The following is a 10,054-nucleotide window of genomic DNA, read 5'->3' on the forward strand; positions in this document are numbered from 1 at the left end:
TCTTCACGGATCTCCGAATGGCTTCAGAAGAAATGGCCATAGACTTAGCATGGAGTTCTGAATGACCCTAGAACAGAATCTCTGAACGGATTGGAAGAAAACTTTCTCGGATCTCCAAATCCCTTCGGAAGAAATAGCCGTAAACTTAGCATGGAGTTCTGAATGACTCCAGAACAGATTCTTCCTGGAGCTCCCTGAACGGCACCTGAAGAAATTTTTCCCCGATCTTCAAAAGGCTTCAGAAGACATAGCGGTAGACTTAACATGGAGTTCTGAATGACTCCAGAACAGAATCATCCCGGAGCCGTTCTGAACGGCTCCGCCCCGAGCTTCAAATGACTTCCGAAGACCTGATCACTTTTTTTCAAACTAAGCATGCAACGCAGTGAACATTGTTAATGGCTATTTTTGGAACAGGGAGCTGACAGTGAGAATTGTGTATTACAACTACAGGATCAACTGGAGGCTCTTCGGAACACCTACATCTACATCTGGTTTTGGTGGTTGCTGCAGAAGTTGTCGAGCTTTGACGAACATAATGTACGCGCCTTGAATGATCCTTTGCTTGGGCTTTTGCAACGATTTCCTATAATTGGAGACTATTGGAACTAAGGAAATAAGGACGGAGACAGAATGGTTCAACTAAACGATGAGCGACGTGTGGTTCTTCAACAGAATAGTCCCAAAATTCAACATTGAAGAAAGGACATATCCAAATCGTATTGGTAAATATGTTGTGTTGGTCGTCGTTTACTTCAGCGTGATGACGTATGCCGAGAAAATTTATTGCATTCCTGTCTCTACCCATCGCCCCGATGGACAAAGACATGGATGCCATCGATTTCTCTGAGGAATCTAATGAACTGAGGACACACGGCACTGAAATCTCTCATGAAATCTAGAAGGAAACTGACGAACTAGAAAAAAAAAAATACGATGAAATCTCGAAAGAAATTGACGAACTGAAGAAACCGAAAGATGAAATATCAAAGGAAACCGAAATCTAAAGACCTTGAAAACTAGAACAGCAACAAAAACGTAAAATAGCCTTTAATGCTAGAGGTAAGTCACCTTAAAATAGAGGTAAAAAAAGACCCTAATACGAGAAATAATGCACCTCAAAATAGAGGTAAAAAAAAAAAAACATCTTAATGCTAGAAATAAGGCACCTCAAAATAGAGGTTAAAAAACCTTAATGCTAGAAATAAGGCCCATAAAAATAGAGGTAAAACGGCCCTATTGCTATAAATAAGGCACCTAAAAATAGAAGTAAAAGAGCCTCTAATGCTACAAGTAATGGACCTCAAAATCAAGGTAAAAAAGACCCTAATGCTATGTATAAGGCTCCTTAAAGTAAAGGTAAAGAAGCCCCTAATGCTATAAATAAGGCACCTAAAAAGAGAGGTCAAAGAGCCTCTAATGCTACAAGTAATGCACCCCAAAATAGAGGTAAAAAAGCTCCTAATGCTATAAATAAGGCACCTAAAAAGAGAGGTCAAAGAGCCTCTAATGCTACAAGTAATGCACCCCAAAATAGAGGTAAAAAAGCTCCTAATGCTATAAATAAGGCACCTAAAAAGAGAGGTCAAAGAGCCTCTAATGCTACAAGTAATGCACCCCAAAATAGAGGTAAAAAAGCTCCTAATGCTATAAATAAGGCATTTAAAAAGAGAGGTCAAAGAGCCTCTAATGCTGGAAATAATACACCTCAAAATCGAGGTCAAAAAGCCCCTGACGCTATAAATAAGGCACCTAAAAAGAGAGGTCAAAGAGCCTCTAATGTTAGAAGTAATGCACCTCAAAATCGAGGTCAAAAAGCCCCTAATGCTATAAATAAGGCACCAAAAAAAAAAAAAAAAAAAAGAGAGGTCAAAGAGCCTCTAATGCTAGAAGTGATGTAAAAATCGATGTAAAAAAGGCCCCTAATGCTATAAATAAGGCACCTAAATATAGAGGTCAAAGAGCCCCTAATGTTAGAGGTAAAGCACCTCAAAATAGAGGTCAAAAAGTCCCTACTGCTATAAATAAGGCACCTAAAATAGAGGTCAAGAGCCTCTAATGCTACAAGTAATGCTCCTCAAAATCGAAGTCAAAAAGCCCCAAATGCTATATATAAAGCTTCTAAAAATAGAAGTAAAAAAGCCCCCACTGTTATAAATAAGACACCTAAAAATAAGGTCAAAAAGCTTCTAATGCTATATATAAGGCTCCTAAAAATAGAAGTAAAAAAGCTCCTAACGCTATAAATAAGACACCTAAAAATAAGAGGTCAAAGAGTCTCTAATGCTAAAAAGTAATACACCTCAAAATCGAGGTAAAAATCCCCTAATGCTAGAGATAAGGCACCTCAAAATAGAGGCAAAAAAACTCCTTATGCTAGAGATAAGGCCCCTAGAAATAGAAGTAAAAAACCTCTAATGCTAGAGATAAGGCACCTCAAAATAGAGGTAAAAAAGTCCCTAGTGCTAGAAATAAAACACCTCAAAATAGAGGTAAAAAAGCCCCTAATGCTAGAGATAAGGCTCCTAAAAATAGAGGTAAAAAAGCTCCAAATGTTAGAGACAAGGCACTTCAAAATATAGGTCAAAATGCTCCTAATACCAGAGATAAGGCACCTCAAAATAATGTCAAAAAGCCCCTAATGCTAGAGACTAGAGATAAGGCACCTCAAAATCTGAGGTCATAAAGCCCCTAATGCTAGAGAGAAGGCACCTAAAAATAGAAGGCATCTTCTTTGTCTGCATCTTTTCCCATTTTTATGTGGGGTCGATGTTTCTGGCCAGCGTTCTCCATCTACCTCTGTCCAACACTTCATCACCAGTTAATCCCTTTGATCGAAGGTCATATAAAGCCCCTAAAGCTAAAGTTAATGCACTTAAAAACAGAGGTAAAAAAGATCCTAATGCTAGAGATAACGCACCTCAAAATATATGTAAAAAAAAATCCCCTAATGCTAGAGATAGGGCACCTTAAAATAGAGGTCACAAAGTCCCTAACGCTACAGATAAGGCACCTCAAAAGAGGTCAAAAATCCCCTAATACTAGAGATAAGGCGCCTAGAAACAGAAGTAAAAAAGCTCCTAATGTTAGAGATAAGCACCTAAAAATACAGGTAAAAAAGCCTCTAATGCTAGAGACAATGCCCCTTAAAATAGAGGTCATAAAGTCCCTAATGCTAGAGATAAGGCACCTAAAAATAGAGACCATAAAGCCCGTAGAGCTAAAGTTAAGGCACCTAAAAGTAGAAGTAAAAAAAAAACACTAATGCTAGAGATACGGCAACTAAAAATATAGAGGTCATAAACCTAAAGTTAAAGCACCTAAAATGGAGGTAAAAAAGCTCCTAACACTAGAGATAAGGCACCTCAAAATAAGAGGTCAAAGAACCTCAAATGCCAGAAGTAAGGCACCTCAAAATAAGAGGCCAAAAAGTCTCTAATGCTAAGGGGTAAGGAATCTCAAAATGTGGGCCAAAGAGGTGCTACAATTAAATAGAGCATATACTTCAGGTATTTTTTATGAATGAAAGGACCCCGCTTCAGCCAGGTGAGTGGCGAATTAAACAGCCAGCATACCTCCTCACCATGCAGGCTCCTGCTAACACCCGTCAGTGAATCCCAAACTTTTCATATATAGTCATCCATGTCTGGACTCCGATAGATTGGACACAAATACGGTTGTAACTTGTCAAGTAAAAAAAAAGTGTGTGTGTGTATATATATATATATATATATACACACACACACACACACACACACACACGACTAACATTCTTGATTTACTTAATGTAAATATCAACCACAATGGCATTTAATATCGAATTCTACCTTTGGGAATGAATATCTATTTTCATTTATGATAACAGCTGGCTGGGCAGAAATTCGAACCTATGCCTCTTAGCCGAAACCATGCTTGCAGAGACTGTAACCAACCACGCTATCAAGACAAATACAAGTTTATTACAAGTCAACCGGAATATTCCTGTCGAATTAAAGACTTTGTTATTAGATTTGAAATAAACTCATCTCCACTATGATAGCTGATTAGTGTTTGCGACACGTTGTTATTGATATATATTCATGATAAATAACCACGTGTTGCAAACTCATTAATCAGCTATCATAGTGGAGAAGGGTTGCTCTCAAGTCTAAGAACAGATTCCTGAATTCTACAGGAATATGTACGGTAGACTTGTAATAAACCTGTATATATATATTTATATATACATATACATAAATATATATATATATATATATATATATATATATATGAAAGAGATAGAGGTCTTATCTCTTATTTTTTTAAGAAATGCAATCGTTTTCGGGAATACTTATCGAAAAATATAATCACACCGATATATTTGAATTCCTTACTACATTTTTATATGGAAAATCCTTATAAACTGTGGGAACTGACTATTCCAATTAATATACGTCGGAATGATATATCCTTTGTTAGCATTATTCTAGCAGCTGCGCTCTCTCTCTCTCTCTCTCTCTCTCTCTCTCTCTCTCTCTAGAATAAGTTAGATAAGATCATAATAACTATCCAAATGCTTAAGCTCTACCAAGGAGAAAATGGAGTCTATGCGAATGGACTAAAAAGTTTTTGAGACATCCAAAATCATTGTAACACTTTCTCTCTCTCTCTCTCTCTCTCTCTCTCTCTCTCTCTCTATATATATATATATATATATAAAAAATATATATATACATATATATATATATATATATACATTACCTGTATCCAATATTTTATATCATTTGGATGTTCTCAAGGATCACACAAGACCACTAACTACTTTGCAAGTTGGTGTTGAATTTGTATTTCTTTTGGGTGAAGATCCCATGTTCCAAAGATGTTCAATGACCACATAAAAACAATGTTAGAATGATATACGTCCGTTTTCATTGCGAGTTGGCATCATTAATATTAAATGTTATCAATAGGGGTATTACCATCATCATCATCATCACTTCATAAATGTTAATAAGCAAACCTCGTCAAGCCATACATTAAGATCACCCTATTGCCACCTCTTCACCATCATCTTTAACCCCCACCTGGCTATATCTTTCTCCCCCCATCCCCAAGTTTGAGGGTTAAAGGTCTCACAGTTATGATGAGATCTTTCTGGTGGAAGTTTTTTAGTAAATGAAAAATAAAATACTTAGATGACAATATTTCATACAGTTTGCTTTCCAGGTGTTTAAAATTATATCAAAACTATAAATAACGACGTCAATATGCAAAAGACTAATTGAACAAATATCGAAAGTAATGGATTTCTTGAAGAGCTTACCGGGGAACACTTTTAAGGTGTTGGACATCAGGACATGAAACGACCAATAAAATCGTAATAAAACGAATACTCAATGCTAAGGAAATATTTCCTTTTACCTTGGGAAGGGTGAAGCCAGCTAGACTCGGACCTTTGAGCATTGAGCAATCGTCACCAGGGAAGGGGGTTCGCTTGTAAGTGAGCGACTTGCCCAGATAATATGATTGATTAGGAGTTTTTTGTCATCCTGACATCTAAGGTTATTGACACCGAACCAGATAATTTGAGTAAACAATGTGTTGACAGTTTAATCTTTTGTACCCTACATCCTATATACCATATGATCACTATAATGCACCAACGAACTTTCATTGCATGTCATTTCACATATTCTATTTTCACCAATCACTTCTGAAACTATATAGGTTATGTTAACTGATGACACATTTTAAATCTCCAACCTTAAACTAATATAATTGATATAGCAAATAATACTGTTTTATCTAAGAGGGCCGGAGCCAAGTAGTCCGTGACAAAAGCTGACCCCAACCACACCGAGCTTCATGGCTCATGATCGAAATCAAAGAAAAACACTGAAATCAACAACTAAACCTATAAACCTCATTACCTTCGAAATTCTGAACAAAGGCCACTTATTAATGATTGGTGACCCAATAGGTGCTATTTGAGAGAGAGAGAGAGAGAGAGAGAGAGAGAGAGAGAGAGAGGAACTGCTTAAGAAAATGCAAACGAAGGATATTTCCGTGTTATAAAGATTAATATGAATAGTCAGTTCCAATATTATTGAAGAATTTTTTTTTATAGAAATAAGATAGGAAATTTCAAATAAAAAGTTATGATAAAATCTTTTGATGAATTAGTTTCGAAATAATATTAGATTACATTTCTTAAAAGAATAAAAAAGTTCTCTCTCGTCATCGCATTTCTTTGAGTGATATCGATAATTTCCCTCCTCCTCACATTCGAACCATCCTAACGATGTCTCGGTTGTTTAACGTCGGCCACCTTTCAGGGCAAGAGGGGCATGATCTCTCCAAGTCAGGTTTGGCCAGGCGACACCGGTTTTGTTGCTGGGTGTACCATGGCCTTCCAATGTCTTGGATTAGAGTTTTCTTGCTTGGGGGTACACTCGGGCATATTGTTCTCTCTTATTCCTCTTCCGCGTGTTATTTTGAAGTTTTTATAGTTTATACGTGAAGGATCTAATGTAATGTTGTCCCTGTTCTCGAAATATTTATTTTGATTGTTTGTTCTTCTCTTGTGGTTTATTCATTTTCTTATTTCCTTTCCTCACTCACCTATTTTTCCCTGTTGGAGCCCGTGGGCTTATAGCATCTTGTTTTTCCAACTAGGGTTATAGCCTAGCTTATAATAATAATAATAATAATAATAATAATAATAATAATAATCCCAGACTACCATTCTAGTCAAAATACTAGATACACAGCTAATTCTTATGGTATTCCTTCACTATTATTAAACGCTTAATACTCCACAGTATTCTAGAAGTTTGATTTGAGCTCAGACCACACTGTGTAATGATCTTCCAAATGTGGAGGTTGAATCGGTGGAACTTCAGAAGTTCAAATTTATTGCAAATGCTTTGCTGTTGAACAGGCTTCATAAAGCCCGTTATTGTAGTTTGTATGTGACTGATATATTTTAACGTTGTTACTGATCTTAAAATATCTTATCCTTTCTTAATTACTTTTTATATAATGTTTATTTGCTTTATCCTCACAGCCTTTTATGACTATACTACTTTCCCTGTTGGAGCCCTTGGGCTTGAAGCATTCTGCTTTTCCAATCAGGGTTGACACTTGGCTAATAACAACACCACCAAAAACAACAACAATATTATAGGAAACCTACTTACATATGCTCCATCCGTAAACAAAAATGTAGCACATAAACTTCAGCATCAACGGACTGAAAGATTGTCAATAAAAGTGAACAAAAGGAGTCAACATATAATCGACCTCCCATTATGGAAGCTATTTGCCTTGTAGATACATATCAGGTTTATCATGATAGTTATATAAACAAACACTCAGACCAAAAAAGAAAATCGATGAAGGCAAAATTACTATGATCCCCCCTAAAAAAATAATGTGTTTTCCCTTGAGATAATTAATATTCTACTAAAGAAAGTGATCAATTTCTAATGAAAAATTCCACAGTGGGAAGACAGGCATCTATCCTCAATCATTGGAAAGAAGAGTAATTATCAGAATTTATTCCCTAAATTTAAATGTATTGAATATAGCATTTAAAACACGTCCATAAAGATGCATTAAAACCTAACGATACGTGAACATACTCTGAATCCGCGGTGAATATGATGAAAAGGAGACCACTTTAATAACATGAGAGGAACAAAAAAGAGAAAAGAAATCAAGAGGAGGAAAGGGGAAATCTCCCATTTAAGATCGTCACCTATGACTTTCGACAACAAAAAAAAAAAAAAAAAAACTTTCTCCACATCATATCAGGAAGAAGGGTAAAAGGAAAAAGTCAAAAGGAGAGCATCTGTGGAATCAGGAGTGGCGTGAAGATGAGAACATCTCCCGAAGGTTAAATCCATCAACGGGATAACGAGAAGCGTTGTATTGCTGTCAACCTTTGGCTACTTGTACTCCTTACACCACACACACTAGAACACCACTTGGACTGACACTTGATGTAGATAAGGGATACATACACTAACATAATATAAATACTAAACATATGAACTACAATTTACATAGTAACATTGTAACAAAAATAATATTACACTATGTATTAGAAACTAAAGAAATAAAAAATCAATATTACGTATTACAAAACATTGTAAAAATAAGTTCGCTACCAAAATTGCATTTTGCATATCAACAATCTTTAAACGTAAAGTGATTAACTTTTATGAAGTAACCCGACATCAAAGAATTGAACTCCTGGAGGCTAAATATGCAAACACTACACCAATCTTGATAAATATGCTAAACTTGACATCAAACATGTTTTCATAATGTCTGAGAACAACATATCGCAAACCCTTCCATATCTATTACCATATAAACATGATCCAAATACTAAAATTATACACAAAATTAGCCGGTGTGTATGAATTTGACCTGGGCCATTTTATATGTTGCGTAAAGTATCTCGTCAGTTAACTATGTATTCTCTCTCTCTCTCTCTCTCTCTCTCTCTCTCTCTATATATATATATATATGAGAGAGAGAGAGAGAGAGAGAGAGAGAGAGAGAGAGAGGATTTTTATTCAGGTACGCTGGCTGATACAATAGATTCTCTCTCTCTCTCTCTCTCTCTCTCTCTCTCTCTATATATATATATATATATATGAGAGAGAGAGAGAGAGAGAGAGAGAGAGAATCTATTGTATCAGCCAGCGTACCTGAATAAAAATCCACAGTTGTAATATAGAGTAGATAAAAATGTATAACAGCAAGAAGGAAAGAACGAAGAGTTAACAGAAGTAAAGTAGAACACTAACAAATCTCACCCTGGATGTTTTTATAAGTTTTGAATACAATAGAATGAATTTTCTTTAAAAAGTTTGTTTCACTTAAAAGCCAAATGAAATCTAGTGAGGAAATCTAAAGTGAACTCTTTTTAACCGTTCAGATTCCATCTCTTACATTTCGAAAACATCGACCTTCACTTAGACAAAATCTTATCATTGGAACCCAACCACCCGATAAATAAAGATTAGGTTCAGAATTTATCGTTACATACCATCAGGTGCCCATGTGGCTCTCGCCTAACAAGTGATACTATTTGCTTGGCTTATTTTTCTACATCTTGAACTGACATTATAATGACAAATAATAAACATTTGCTAGCAGACAAGAGATAGAAAACTGTTTGTGAAAACTAAAATACATAACAAATAGATAAAATTAGGTTTAGCCTTCGGAATATATCTTCACTAGGGTAAAATTGTCTTTAAAAAGCACAGTACCTAAGTACGCAATGCTTATTATATGACATGCCTTTATTTTTACAAATTAATTGCATATACAACGGCGGGAAAGAAGAAAAAAAGAAGGCATATATCCAAAAACAACATTCCCTTCTAGAAAACAGGGTTGATTTTATCATTTTCTTGAGGAAATTTCAACGGAAAGCTTCATGTACTTGAAAAGAAATAACAAGATAAACCCAAGGTATTCCCGGGGAGTTTGCCCATGGGTTATTGAGGATCCAAAGAAGTGACAGGGGAGGTGATAAGCTTTAATATTAGTTTTTTACTAAAATAAAATAAATTGGAAATTGGTTATAATCTACCCACCGTAAAGGTCGCAAATTCAAACACACATATGACAATATACGTATACAGTAGTTATAACAATCTTTTTAAAGATTATATTAAGATATATCACTTTTATTTTATAAAACCTGTACTGTTATTAACCATGGGAATTTAATAATCTATCATACTCTCCATCAAAATCCTACCATACACATTCTACGGTATACCGATCAATTTTGTGTCCATCTAATTTTCAGTTACCATTATCACTTTTACTCTACATTACGGAATAATTATTCTCTCAAGACGTGATGTACCTCACAACCACTGGTCACTCTTCTAATCACAAAAGCACCACTGTACAAACATCTCCCTTGCAATCACAACAGCTCCTTTGCTTTTACATTCTTCTACCAACTGATTGCTTTCCTTGACAGCGAAAGTCACTTCAACAAATATTCTCAAAATTGTATTAATCCCTTCCTCTCTCACGTCAT

The sequence above is a fragment of the Palaemon carinicauda genome, chromosome 11 (genome assembly GCF_036898095.1).
Source record: "Palaemon carinicauda isolate YSFRI2023 chromosome 11, ASM3689809v2, whole genome shotgun sequence".
Classification (NCBI taxonomy): domain Eukaryota; kingdom Metazoa; phylum Arthropoda; class Malacostraca; order Decapoda; family Palaemonidae; genus Palaemon; species Palaemon carinicauda.